The sequence below is a fragment of the Lissotriton vulgaris genome, chromosome 3_1 (assembly GCF_964263255.1).
Source record: "Lissotriton vulgaris chromosome 3_1, aLisVul1.2, whole genome shotgun sequence".
Taxonomy (NCBI): Eukaryota; Metazoa; Chordata; class Amphibia; order Caudata; family Salamandridae; genus Lissotriton; species Lissotriton vulgaris.
The window spans coordinates 690,810,359-690,826,055 of NC_141689.1; positions in this window are offsets into that span (position 1 = coordinate 690,810,359).

Here is a 15,697-nt window from a genome sequence, read left to right on the forward strand (position 1 = left end):
GGGACAGGCAACAAGTCTGTGGAGCCAACTGCCATTTTGTGAGCTCCGTGGCAGCCGCCTGTCGCTGTACCGCAAGATTGGGTGCAATTCCGTTGGATGGCGGGTGAGACGCTGTAATAGCAAGAGCAGGTGCAATTCAGCTGGCCGAGCGAGGCACTGTGTCGCAAGAGCGGGCGCAAGTCAGCTGGTCGAGTGAAGCGCTGGGGTGTAGCTGAGAAACCTCCACCTGGGGAGGTGGGGGAGGCTCGTTTGCGCCGCCTCTCCCTTCTAGTGCACCCCACGCCGTCTCCTGGCACAGGTATATGTGATGGTCGGACCAGGGCACCGCAGGACGTGTCTTCAGGTCAAATGGATTGTGGGACAAGGTCCAGAATGGAAGAGTCACCAAAAGGCAAAAAGTTCTGCCTGACCCCGGGAGCCAGCCGCCTATGTCGGGGGCGATCTCAGGCCACACCAGGGCAACAGGACTTGGGGAGGAGGCAGGAGCCAAGCGCCCCCTCCGAGTCCGTGCCACCACAACGCCCCTCGGGGGCCTCCGTCAAGCGGTTCAGGGAGGCACCGCATCACATTGCTTTCCAATGCAGTCAGGTCATCAAACAGCCCCCACTTACTTTGAGAATAGTGAAGCTGCAGCAGGTGCAAATGAGCTTCAGACAGTGTTACAAGCGCTGCTCGGAACCCTCAACTATGGCACCCAACATCCAGGACTTATGCCATTTGTGCAAGGCAGTGACATCGAAGCATCTCAGGGACCAAGCAACATACCATATCCAGAGTCCTTCCTACAGCCTCTGCCTTCCTTCTTACCTAGTTATCGTTCTTTCAGTCCCACTCCAGGCTTTTAGTCTGTGGATGGAAAACGATGAACCTACACTCACCTATGAAAATCTTACTATTGATGCCTGACTGAGGCCAAGGAGATCAGAGTGCATGTCTGTGTAAGGTGATGAACCTTTGGGGAGATGATGTTACGTTTAAACGTAGCCCCTGAGTGCTTAGTTCGCTTCTGTTCTCTGTCACTGTTGTTGATTTTGAGCCCCAAATACAAAAGCTTGTTGTTGCTTGTGAATCCCCAAGTGTATATTTGCCCATACTGATCCATCTCGTAGGCCACAGAGTAGTCGGGGAGAAATCCCGGGAATGGCGGCATGCATTTGGATCGATGTTGCAGCAGGCTGCCATGTAAATAGTTATTTAATAAATCGTTTTACCCTGTTACTTTGCTGGTGTGTTGTATATATTTATAATATTTGCATAGGGTTTGTCGTTATTTTGGGTGGGGTGGGCGGCGGAGCAGAGCTGTCTTGCAGCCATCATGGCGTCAAGCTCAGTTCCTCTCACTAGTTTCATATTTCTCATGAGGTGTTGTTCCTAATGTTTCTATTTTAGTGAGGTCAAAAAGAGATCCCATTAGTGGCCTACTGATTTTGCTTGATTCCTTTTGTTTTTTCTAACGATTTTTCACTATCTGCAAAGACTAAACAGAGTATTGCGACTCTGTGCTTGTTTGTAAATAGAGAATGAACCAAAGAGAACCAATACCAAAACAGTAAATGCTTGGATAACAATCAATCAAATGGAGAGAGAAGCAGGTACGACGGATTACAACAGGGGCAAAGGCCTGCGTTACCTATCCTTCACTATCTGCAATGAGAGAATACTCCTTAAGAAAAAGAGGGGGCGGGGGGAGGGGTGGCATTGTTCAAAGCACATCAGCGTGCATAAACACAAAAATGTTTTTACCTACCACGTACTTCACATTTTACAGCTTTTGATATTTGCTATTAAAAAACCATTGAAATTCACTGAAAAAACCATAGGTTATAGACCATATAAAGTTAGGAATTAGCATTTACAAAACCTTGAAAATTCACTGAAAAAACCATAGGTTATAGACCATATATAGTTAGGAATTAGCATTTACAAAACCTTATTTTACTCACACAAAACCATTGAAATTCGCATATATAGTTAGTTGCACTAACTATATATCGCGCACCCGCAATCCACTGCTGATCATGTCACATATTACATCATTCATGACATGGTCAGTGACATCACTGATGACATCACTGATGACATCTCAAATGACATCACTGATGACATCACTGATAATATCATTCATGTGATAATACGATGAACCTCTTCAGACTCTAATATAACCTTAGATACAATCAGTGTAAACAGACACTCACAGATTGTCACTCATCCATGGAGTTACTCATGCATCTAGTCAGTCATGCAAAGAATCAATCACTCCTCCATTTCCTCAACTATACAGTTATACACACCTTACTAATTCAAACATATTCTAACACATATTTACTCTCTTATACAATCCCTGATACAAGTTCACAATGATCCATACAGCCACTCACACATTCACTGGCTCTTATGCACAGTTATTTATATATGTCAACTCTCACATGTACTGTGTTTTACATATGTACTTACTTTGACATGTAGCACTGAGATATCCATTCACTCACCAATACACTCATGCACACAGTCAACCGCACATACAGCTGTTTCCACATGCACTTTTGAACCCATACATCTAGTGAATCAACTGCTCACACATCTATGCACAGAGTCACACCCCTCCCAGCTACCCACACACACACTCAGTCTCCCATACAAATACTTGGGCAACTAATCAATAACCCATATAGTTACTCATATAGCTACTGATCAACACATGCAGCAGTTTACAGAACAACAGACATAATGATGCACAAATTAAGACAGTTTAGTCACTAACCCATGCACTCAGTGAGACACATTTAATCACTCACTCATACAGTCAGTCATGCACCTACTAAATCCTTCATCCAGATACTTATACATCCACTCATTCTTCAATATGTAAGACATATTTTAACTTTACAGAAACATACAGTCACTGGATGTTGTCATCAGTGATGTCATCAGTGATGTCATCAGTGATGTCATTTGAGATGTCATCAGTGATGTCATCAGTGATGTCACTGACCATGTCATGAATGATGTAATATGTGACATGATCAGCAGAGGATTGCGGGTGCGCGATATATAGTTAGTGTAACTAACTATATATGCGAATTTCAATGGTTTTGTGTGAGTAAAATAAGGTTTTGTAAATGCTAATTCCTAACTATATATGGTCTATAACCTATGGTTTTTTCAGTGAATATATATATATATATATCGATATATATATATATATATCTATATATATATATATATATATATCTATATATATATATATATATTATTTTTTTCATATTGCTTTAAAGCACTGTCACTTATAGGCCAGTGGCAAGGCTAGACAGGCCACCTATTCGGTCTGGCATTTCTCTGGTGGGTTGGAGCTATAGTAGGCCAGATTTTGTTGGCCCAGGGCTGGTGGTAGCACCTTTGTCACTTTCTCCAGGTCCCTGAAGATTAGTGCAGCAGGCACAGGTGAAGGACTGGGTTATTTTAGAACCCAGCGGTGCCAGGGCACAACACCTGAAACCTTCGTGGGTAACCTGCTCCGGCGTACAAGTGACAGAGACTCGGGACACTTCCTTCGGCGTCAAAGATTCGAGCTTTATTTACTGCAGGGAACACAGAAGTCACGGCAAGTACATCATGTGCTACTTGTGGAGACTGCTTCAAATTGGTTCTGTGGATCGCTCCTTTTATACACATTTTACCCATAGGGTTACATAGCAGTCAAAAGTTTACAACCCGGTTCCCACAATTATCCCCCAGAGGGGTCACTTTGGTCACTTTGATGCACACAAGGTCCGGAACATAAGTGCGGAAACATTTGGCGGTTCCCAACTGTAAAAACCCATCTTCCCACCATTAGTACATTCCAATCAGCAGTAAAACAGATCGTGATAGGAACAAGGACAGGTGCAGAGGAAGATGGAGACAGTGGGGAGATCGGAAAGGGTGTAAAAGGGGAGGTATCGGGAAACACGAGATACAGGCATCAAAGGGACGTGCCTAATGAGATGCACGGCTGAGACAATAAACCGGCCGCTCGAGATGGGCCTCGAGCGGCGCCGTCTGCCTTACAGTATCATCCCCCTCGTCATAAAGACACTTACAAGAGACATGTGTCTTCCGCCAGTATCTTGGGAGTCCCAGGGTCGCGAAGCGGACATCGTCCGTTCGCTGGCTACTTGAGGGCAAGAGACAAAATGGATGCCGTATCTAAGATGGAACCCGTGGGTACAGATAGAAATACCCACGTAATAGACAAACGGTTTAAGTTAGCACAGCGAAACTGCGTACACCCACTAAACTCGTCATTTGCGGTTCATAGATACCAGACTCGACCATATTCGTGCGAGTCGAGAATACCACTTACAATTGTCACGGAACCTCAGACGCTCCTTTTGCCCTCATGTAGGCAAGCACTAGTCGGAATCATACTCGATATTCATCAGACCATCTAGATGTTGCTGTAGCATAGCTCTGTCCAACCGAGTTCCATTGGTAACAGGCGGCTGTCTCATACACGTTGTAGCACAGAGGCCACATAAGGCAGGACCGCACTGCATACAAAGGCAACACGTGAACAGGAACGCCACGACAACTCCGACGATCATCAGAATCTTCCAACCCCAAGTCGACATCAGGCCCCAAAACCACCCAAGTAGCGTCCAATCCCCTACATCCACGTGTATGGATTCGGAGATCTTATGCAACTTCGAGATGGCTTGATAAACGGTCGGAGCGTTATCAGGAATGAAAATACAGCAGCTCGAATGGATCACCTTACATACCCCAACTCGATCTGCTAAGATCACGTCTAAAACCATACGGTTTTGTAACGTCATAAGTCTATCCGCCTGAAGTTCTGTGGTGATATTACCAAGGGCACTGGCAGTAATGTTAGCTGTCGATTCTACCACTCGAGTCAACTGTCTCAGGTTCCTACTATTAACCATAGGTCCCCAAAACGGGAGGAAACCCTTGAAAAAGTCTCCTGCCTCTTGACCGGCAGTGTCCTCTTCGCTAATTACGCCTCTCACAACTCTAGTCTTGTGATAATCTGCATCTACAGTAAACGTCGGAGGCAACAAATTTGCGATAAAACATGAGCCCATGAAGTCAGAGGGCAACCATGCATACGCACGATCATGGCAGATAAAGTATGTACCCTTGGCAGCCAGAAACACAGGGGACGAGACCATCGGCAGAATGTAATTTTCAGTGCAAGCACTCTCTCCAAGTCGGGCTTTCGATCTTCGGCCACGACCTATGAGACAAAAATTACCAATGTGGGGTACGACCCATATCGGAGGCGAGCTTTTAAGCTGTTTTTCACTAGTGAACACACTATACTCGCCTCTACTCAGGACCCTATAGGCTTGTACCTCTTCTTCTGGAATAAGCGAGGGATCATAGATATCGCTATCTAAGTCCTCTATTGCTATAGATAAAGGTTTTTGATACGAGGTAGGACCAGAGTAGGGGGAACGTGGTTCTCGAATGGGGTGGAAGCCTAGTGCGCTTCGAAACATTGTTTGAAATGCTCGAGCAGACCCTTGGGAACTATACGGTAACACCAGATATGGAATTCCCTTATCCGTAGTATGTGGCATCAACCCACACACCCAACAATTAGTAGTGTTAACCACTAACTGATGCTGGTGAAGGAGCTGAATAAAGGAATTGTTGCGGAATTCTGCACGTCTAGCCTGCTCGTGTTCGGGTAAGATGTGAAAGGAATGAGGAGAAACAGTGGAGGTAAGTTTAGGATCAGGGGTAGGAGTAGGTATAGCAGAAGGTAAGAAGTAAGACATCGTGTAATACACCCCACCCGCCAATAATGCAGAAATAGTCAAAAACAATACAAATATTTGGAACATAAAACATTTGGTACGACTAAGTTGTTGCAACTTGAACCTTTGCGCCTGAGCTTCTTCCAAGTCCATCAGCTTTGAAAACGCCATCCCCTATGACCGTCCGCAACGTTTGTTTCTTGACGCACTTCGTTCTGTGTAGCAGTAGTCAATTCCCAGGAGTTCCCAGGAACCGACGGTCTTTAACCTAGCGTCAAGACCTACTAACCAGAAAGAAGTACGCGCGCGGCCCTACGGCCTTTATTTATAATCAATGTCTCTCAGCTGTGGAAGCAAAAAGTATAAGGAACAAAACTCAATATATATATACAAGATTAATCACAATAATACGAATGTTCAAACTGATCACGGAAAGCGGGATAATGCAGTTGTCAATGAATCAAAAGCAGGATCTTTTATTAGTCTTTAGTGCTAGATCGCAAAAAGTATCGGGTTTTCCCAGGACGTGTCTGTTCGTCGAACAAAGGATCCTTTGAAGAGACAACGTCCTGCTGATCAGTTAAGTGTTCTGGTCTTGAGTCTTTTGATGACAAATGTTCAACGGTGTCTTTCTGCTGCACTGAGGATTCTCCGACAGGTTGTGCGTCGCTAAAAGGTACAAACGCCGGCAATCCTTCGGTTTCAGTTGATGCAATGCCTCTCCTCACCCACGGGTCTGCCGGCAAAGGGATAGGGACTTTCTTCGTGTGGGTGGCGTGCACCCAGTTCTTCCATCCCTCAAGACGAACAGCAGTCCTCGTGGCGAGGAGAACCTGGTAGGGTCCAGTGAACCTCGGATCCAAATTGTTCTTGCGCGAAAAGTTCCGCGTCACCACCCAATCTCCGGGCTGGAGCAGGTGGCCTGGACCCTCCGTCTGCGTCGGCAGTGCTTCGTAAACCTGTTGGTGAATTAACCTCAGTTTAGCAGTCAAGTCATGAAGATAATCGATCAACATTGGATACTCAAGATCACAGAACGCACCTGGTCTAGGAACCCCCCAAACATTCGCAGGACGACCGAACACTATTTCATAGGGACTAAGCCCTACTCGGGAGTGTACAGTCGCCCTAGTTGACAGTAATGCTAAGGGTAAAGCGTCAGGCCATGAGAGACCAGTCGTAGCCTGAATCTTTGCTAGCTTTAGTTTAAGGGTGCCATTATACCCTTCAACCAAACCAGCTGACTGGGGATGATTGGCACTATGGAATTTCTGATTAATTCCAAGGCCCTTACACACACTCTTCATCACGCTCCCCACAAACTCACTTCCGTTATCTGACCACACGACTCTAGGCATTCCGTACCGAGGAAAGTATTCCTTCAGTAGGATTTTCGCAGTAGACAAAGCAGTATTGTCTTTGAGAGGATAGGCCTCAATCCATCGGGAGAATGCGCAAACCACTACTAAAACGTATTTCAGGTTATTGCATCGCATCTTCGTACCATGCGATGTCAGAAAACCTCTCTCTCTCCACAATCGTCCAAAGCTATGGGCGACGCCAAAAGCATATTGGCTGTCGGTAAACACATTCACACGTTTCCCTTTTGCTAACACACACGCTCTAGTGAGAGCGATCAGCTCTGCAGCTTGGGCAGAATTCTGATTCAATCTTGCAGTCTCAACAACAGTATTCAACGTTACAACAGCATAAGCAGTGGTCACATCGCCATTCGGCAACTTAAAACATGAACCATCCACATACAGCGTTCCATCTGGGTCTTCCAATGGGGTGTTTTTAAGGTCCACTCGACCTTTTGTTTCCTCTTCTGTCCTCAAATAACAATCATGTTCTGTTATTTCATCTGACTCTGAGTTAATTGGTAACAAAGTCGCCGGGTTCAGAACATTGCAACGTTTTATTTGGATATGACTTGCCAGCAACGTCAACTCGTACCCAGACAATCTCGCACTCGTTAAGTGCTGAGTTTTCGTACGATTCAGAAGAGTGTCAACTGCATGCGGAACCATCACCGTAAGCATATTATCCATGACCAATCCTGCTGATTGTCGGATGGACACCGCAGCTGCCGCTGTTGCTCTCAAACAACTCGGCAATGCTCTAGCTACCGGGTCCAAGGTCGAGGAAAAATATGCACATGGACGTTGCTTACCACCAAAAGGTTGCGTCAAAACACTCAAAGCACAACCTTCCCTCTCGTGAACATATAACGTGAATGGCTTACTGTAGTCAGGAGTACCTAACACAGGAGCCGAACACACCGCCTCACGCAGTTCAGAAAAACTTTTCTGACATTCTTCCGTCCATGGTAAAGGAGTTGAAACATCCTTGCACGTAAGGGCCACTAATGGTTTCGCTAGCAATGAAAAATTAGGAATCCATTGCCTGCAGTATGACGTGATACCTAGAAAGGCACGCACATCTCTTTGGGTTGTTGGCACAGCCATTCGTGCAATTGCAGCAATTCTCTCTGGGGTCAACCGCCTTCCCTCCTTTGACAATAAGTGACCTAGATAGGTTACTTCTTGACAACAATATTGGAGTTTAGAAGGTGACACCTTGTGATTTAACTCGCAGAGATGTTGCAGCAACGACACCGTAGCAATTTTGCAAATGTCCTGAGTATCTGCAGCCACCAATAGGTCATCGACGTATTGGATTAAGGCCACACCAACCGGCAACGTAAACGCATCCAGCTGACCCTTCAAGGCTTGACTGTAAATCGATGGACTTTCACAGTAGCCCTGAGGAGCGCGTTTAAACCGGAAGCTACGTCCACCGAGAGAGAAACCGAAAAGGTCCCTGCTCTCCTCTGCAATCGGGATGCTGAAGAACGCATTCTTCAAGTCAATCACCGAAAACCACGATGCAGAAGCTGGAATCAGAGTCAGTAGCGCCGTGATGTCAGGCACAACGGGGAACTGAGGAATCACAATTTTATTTACCTCCCGTAAATCGATAACAAAACGATAAACAGGTGGCTTCGAAGGATCAGTACGTTTAAGAATGGGCAGTACAGGGCTGTTGCACACGTTTCCCCGAGTCTCCTCAATAACGTCTTTCTCGATCAGATCATAAATGATCGCTAACAGTGCACGTTCACCATCAAGAGAGATCCGATACTGGGGAATACGTGGCAATCGCACATTGGATTTCAACTGAACAACATAAGGGGAGATGTCAAGCAGGCCCACATCATTGGGACCCGTTGCCCACAAAGACGCAGGAAGAGAACTCAATTCCGGTGAAAGCTTATCGAGAGATAAGTACATAGGAGAGACAACCCTCTCTCCCAACGTAAGCTTTACACCCGCAGGAGAACAATACAGAGTTGCATACAAACGTTTAAGCAAATCCAGGCCCAAAAGATTTTCACCACAACCAGTAGTCAAAATCAACGGAGCTTGGAGCTCACGAGGCCCAATTTTAAGGGGCAAAGGGCGCGAAACTGGATTGCTAACCGGGGCGCCAGAGAATCCAACGGAAACATTTGTTAAGCCAGACAAAGGTGCGCCAGGGAGTTTCGAATGCATAATGGAACTTTTCGCTGCACCAGTGTCCAACAGAAAAGGCTCGACGACGCCCGATGTAGCAACTGCGACGTAAGGCCCTCTCTGATCAACCGGAACTGATACCACTCCCTCTCCTTGTCTTTGGCTGTCCTAGTAATTACTGTCGTCAGTTCCCTGATCGACGTAGTAATCGTCTACATTGTACTGCGCAGATCGTCCTTGCGATGATCCACGCTGATCAAAACAGTTGTTAGAATTTGATGAGTTATCTGAACGATCATTCTGAGCACCACGACCTCTACCACGTGACGTCTGCTGTGAACCACCACGACCTCCTCTAGATGAATTACCACTATTACGATCAGTCAGAACAGGACAATTGAATTTGATATGACCCTCCTGTCTACAATAGGCACATTGATTGTACCCTAACGAGGATCTTTGGGAGGAGGAGTCATTTCTAAATTGTGGTCGATTAGATTGCGACTGCGATCTATTTTGTTGCGAAGCATTCTGATTCGAACGCGGAGGAAACGCTTGCTGTAACAACACTTTAGTTTTAAGCTCTTTCGTCTTTTTCTCAGCACGTTCGTTCTCTTCTTTCTCTCTATTCTCATAATATTGTGCTGTGGCCAATATCTGTGCTGAGGTAGAAACGGCCCACGCACTTTCTGAATTCTTCAATTTATTGCTCAAATCGGGCAATAAATTAGAGACAAACTTATCCACGAACAACCGCTGACCACCCTCAGTACTCATATCCTGTCCACTATGGTCGATGAATGCCTCCTCGAACCTCGTAAAGAAGTCGGAGACACTCTCGTCCTTCTTCTGTTTACAAGCTGACAATTTGTCCCAGTTCACCCTCATAGCTGGCATAAGAGTTTTCATTAACGTTATTATTCTTTGGGGAAGATCGACAATCAACTGCTCGGGTTTAGCACCACCAGTTTGTCGACCATCCGCCGCTACAATGGCAGCCCAAGCACCACCTAATTCATTGGGATGGTTTTCCTGACGAATCTTAGCCCATACCGGTTGCGGTACGACATTGCCGAACAGCATATCAATATCAGCAAGGTTCATTATCGTAGCATCTACGAGCTGTGATAATTCCTTATAATACCCTGTAGGATATTTGCGAGGGTCAGGCAAGGATTGCTTCACCTGTAACACCTCTGAGCGTTTCCATGGGAGATGTATCCATACTCTCTGGAAAAACGGCAAGATCGGAGGTTGGGCTGCAGGATTACCTGGCATCCATACTGGTGGAACTTCACGCATAGGAAATTGACCAGACTCATCTGGCTGTCTTTCAACATCCTCAACAAACAAGGCTTGGGGTATAGGAGTGGGACGGAAAGATAGCAACCGCTCGACAGCACGTCGAACGTTAGTATCCACTATCAGTCCATTCGAGAACTGAAGCTGTAGATCAGACAAAGCGGACAGCACCTCGTCAGGTGCATCGGCCGATATCTGATCACGAAGGACCTTACACATTTCTTCGAACACGTATCTTTGGGTTGGTATATTAAATTGACAGAATGTATCGAGTACAATACGTGGTGGATTTCTAAGAGGATGTGTCATCCAACCCATCGCCATATTATATAGCGAAGCGCGTTCCCTATTACCGGGAAGCTGACTACGTCTCTGCGGACCATCTGAACCAGCGGACCCAAGAACAGGTCCGAGCGAATGAAAGAAACTAGCCGCAAGAGGAGAAGTACGACTACGAGTAGAGGGAGAAGTATAGGACACAGGACTAACAAGGGAAGAGGTAGAAACAGAAGCAACAGCAGGAGTTAACAAAACAAGAGCAGTAGCGGGAGCAGGAGTATGTGGAAGTGGAGGAGCAGTAGGGATGGCAACAGACAAAGGAGCAGGAACAGTCGGAAGGACGGGTGCAGGTTGAGGAACAGGCTGAGGAATAGGTGGCAGAACAGGTACAGGGGGAACCACTGGAGCAGCGGCACCCTGTACATACGGAGGTGGTGACTTCAGAAGATAAGACATTAAAGGATCCTCAACTGGTTCTTCCTTCTTATCCGACTCCGTAGGCAAAGCAGGATAGCATTTATCTATGGACATACGCTGTAGCCTATCGAACACTTCCTTTTCCTTATCCTCCTTATCACGCTGAAATTGCTCTGCTTTCTTTACAATGGTAGCAACACCATCTCTCTGACTTTGTTTAGTCTGTCTGATTTCTTTCTGTCGGGCTTCTTTACGCCACAACCGAAAGGCATCAAACATGGCCGGCCTTGACTTTTTCGCAAATAATTTAGCCTCTAGATTATCTAAGATTGGAGTCTCAAAACTACCATGAGGTGGCCAACTAAGGACACCGTCCTTCTTTGTATAACGGATCCAATAATCATTAAAAGTAATCGGGCCTAGCCCATGCTTACTGTACAGTTCATAAGTCGGAGTTCCAACCGGAGGTATCGGACACGAGTCCTCCAGTCGGGAATCCACACCACAAGGTCTGAAACAACTAAACAAAGTACTGCGACTAGGCATCTTGCACACTAGCCGAGTTTCACAAACTTCAAGGGTTACGGGATTTACCAAGTCCCTGTAAAGAACAAAAACCCTCGGTTTTTGGCGGCTGCAGTCGTCAAACAACACAACAAAGGACCAAGAACTACAAATGCAATGGAACCATGCAACAACTAAGAACCACAACCAAGAACTCTGGGAGCGACCCACAAACACTTAACTCAAAGATCGATGGCGTCACCAGGAAGGCCCGTCAATCGTCTCGCTATACCAAGGTCTACGCCAGGCGCCAAAACAGGTCTACAGTCAGGGCAGCAGTCCGTAGCAGCCGTCAGGAATCTTCGCGGGAAAAGTCTTCGGGCCACTTATTTCGACAACAGGATCGATGAAGCGGAGTGCACCTTCCCTCGGAGATTTCACACGAAGTTCCTCACGATCGTCGGGCTTGGACCGGTACCACTGATGCAGCCCACGTTGGGCGCCAACTGAAGGACTGGGTTATTTTAGAACCCAGCGGTGCCAGGGCACAACACCTGAAACCTTCGTGGGTAACCTGCTCCGGCGTACAAGTGACAGAGACTCGGGACACTTCCTTCGGCGTCAAAGATTCGAGCTTTATTTACTGCAGGGAACACAGAAGTCACGGCAAGTACATCATGTGCTACTTGTGGAGACTGCTTCAAATTGGTTCTGTGGATCCCTCCTTTTATACACATTTTACCCATAGGGTTACATAGCAGACAAAAGTTTACAACCCGGTTCCCACAATTATCCCCCAGAGGGGTCACTTTGGTCACTTTGATGCACACAAGGTCCGGAACATAAGTGCGGAAACATTTGGCGGTTCCCAACTGTAAAAACCCATCTTCCCACCATTAGTACATTCCAATCAGCAGTAAAACAGATCATGATAGGAACAAGGACAGGTGCAGAGGAAGATGGAGACAGTGGGGAGATCGGAAAGGGTGTAAAAGGGGAGGTATCGGGAAACACGAGATACAGGCATCAAAGGGACGTGCCTAATGAGATGCACGGCTGAGACAATAAACCGGCCGCTCGAGATGGGCCTCGAGCGGCGCCATCTGCCTTACAGTATCATCCCCCTCGTCATAAAGACACTTACAAGAGACATGTGTCTTCCGCCAGTATCTTGGGAGTCCGAGGGTCGCGAAGCGGACAACGTCCGTTCGCTGGCTACTTGAGGGCAAGAGACAAAATGGATGCCGTATCTAAGATGGAACCCGTGGGTACAGATAGAAATACCCACGTAATAGACAAACGGTTTAAGTTAGCACAGCGAAACTGCGTACACCCACTAAACTCGTCATTTGCGGTTCATAGATACCAGACTCGACCATATTTGTGCGAGTCGAGAATACCACTTACAATTGTCACGGAACCTCACAGGGAGGTACAAGATAGCGAGAAAGAGAGAGGGGGGGAGAGAGGTAAGAAGGAGAGAGACCGAAATGGGTGGATAAAAAAGAGAGAATAGAGAAGGGTAGGAAGGGAGCGTTCTGATTTTAACATTTTCGCCAAGGCTGCTTTTAAGTCTTAGTCCGGCCCTGCCTCCTTATATCACGATTTTTGTCTAAAATACTACATTACATGCAACAAACGAATTGCCTGTCGCTTACTGCCAAAGTTGTGTTGGTTTGCACGACTAAGCAATGGCGTCATCAGGGTGTGACCAAAGGTCCTGGATCAGAGACCTCGCAAGATAATTTATACTTTCCTAAACATTTACAGGGAAAGGAGCAGAAGTGCACTTCAGCCACTAAATTAATTCTAAATCTTTGTTACAAAAAATATTACATTGAATATTTGAATTCGGTTATTCTAAATAGAACAGGGGGCTTATGTCTAGAGATTTGCATGACATTTTTCTCAACTGAAAACGTGCTTTGCGAGAACGCTGCTGGTTTCTTTCAATTTATGCGAGCAGATTATCTGCATGTGTATTGCGGGGTTTTGTAGTCACTTAATAGCATTTTCTAATCGTGGTTTCACCGTTTCTGTGGGATTTATCGAGTCTGGTTTAAAATTTTAAACATCTCTGTTTATAAACCCATTGATTACCGTGCGCATAACTTGTCACGTAAAGATTAGAAAGAGAAAAGCAGATGAGTTTAGGTTATTGTATAATTTATTTCAGGCTCCGTCTTGTAGTAAGGGATATAATACCTGAGTTATCTAAAAAAACACACACATTTCATAAATGCATTTTCCAAGCACCGTAATATTGTATCACGGTGGTTTTAATTCTTTAAACCAAATCACTCCGGGATGAGTAGTAATCCAAAATGTGATAGCCAGGAATTTAACTTCACAGTATGCACGCCTTCTCTTGCTTGTTCCTGTCCTTGCAAAAATTAGGACTTGTGTTGCATATGCCACATTTAATACATGTCATGCCACCCTCCTCCTACTTTTCTACACTTCTCCAGTTGGCGAGGAAGGGGCACAAAGGTGGGCGAATACTACTGACTACTGAATTTAGGTAATCTCTTCTAAACCAGGCACTTCTGGAAGTTGCAGTGCCAGAGTTCCCCCTAATGGATTTCAGGTGGGTAACATAGGCAAGTTGGCAATCAGTTCAAGGGTGGTGATCGCGAAGGATCATACTGTCCTTACATGGGTTATTACAGGCCCTCAACCCCACGTGTGTGCAGCATAGTGGCTGCCGGGCACCCCCTCCCATCCTTCGGCATGGGCTGATTCTGCGATGATTTGTCCCATAACACTGCAAGGAAGTTGGGCAACACGATGCTTTACCCTGTCAGACCCCTTTAAGGTAGCTCTGAGTCCTGCTTGTGCTGGTTGAGATGTATTTGCACTGCTGCCGACAGGGAGAAACAGTGATCCTCTCCCCTGAGTTGTAGAGTAACCCTGATTTGAAGGGATGTGGTCATGCAGACCTCAGATATAAACAAATCCTGTCCTTTGTATTTGCTTTTCTCATAATGATTTACAAACAATTTGAATTGGCTCTAGGATCTGTTCTGAGACGTGCTTTGTAACAGGATGAACTGAAGCACGCAGCAAAGTTTCTAGGAAAGAAAGATGTGGGCCTGCTTGAGCCACAATTTAGATACCTACGTACTGAGTCCATTCACCAGAGAAGTTGTGGTGGAGGCTATCTGTTATTTTGCAAGAGTGAACCAAGGCAACATACCTTGAATAACTGCTATTCTTCTACAGCTCTGGAGTGTGCATGGGGGCGGGGGTAAAGAGAATCAGTAGGCTGTTGACCTCTCTGCTCCTAAACACACACCCAGTCCCAGGTCCGGATTTGTTCTCTGAAGAAGGAATTTCTTGGATGTTAGGTCATGAGCAGTTGCAGACACAGGCTCCCATATCCCTCCCAGTCTAGTGCCATTACTGGTTTCCTTTAGAGACTTCCCCACCTCTCTTACTCCGACAATGGGTTTCCCCAGAATATGATGAAAATGAATCGCCAAACCCGGACCCGGAACTAAAGGCGAAATTCATTCAGCCATTTGCTATGTTGTAATCAACTTGAAAGTCCTGCTAGCGTGAGCTAGTCCATGTTCCATCTTTTTTATCTACAGGGATGGGCCTGGTTTCCATCTAACAAAGAGGCGAGGATCTCCTAGTCAAAGAACAGACAGGCCCCAAAAGGGCTGCAATGCAAACTTTATGGCTAAGCAGTACTAGTAGCAAAGGGAGCATCAGAAATACCTGTTTCATTTTCAATGAGTTTGAAACTTTCCTTACAGACTAGAGTAGTATCTGAGAATGTTTCAAAGTGGACATAATGGATAAGTAGGGTCAAGCCACCACAGTCCAGAAGTTTGGATGTCACCAGGTCCAGGGCTCACAACCATGCTGTGTAGTCTTTCTTTTCAGACCCTCATAAATTACTTCCAATCTCTT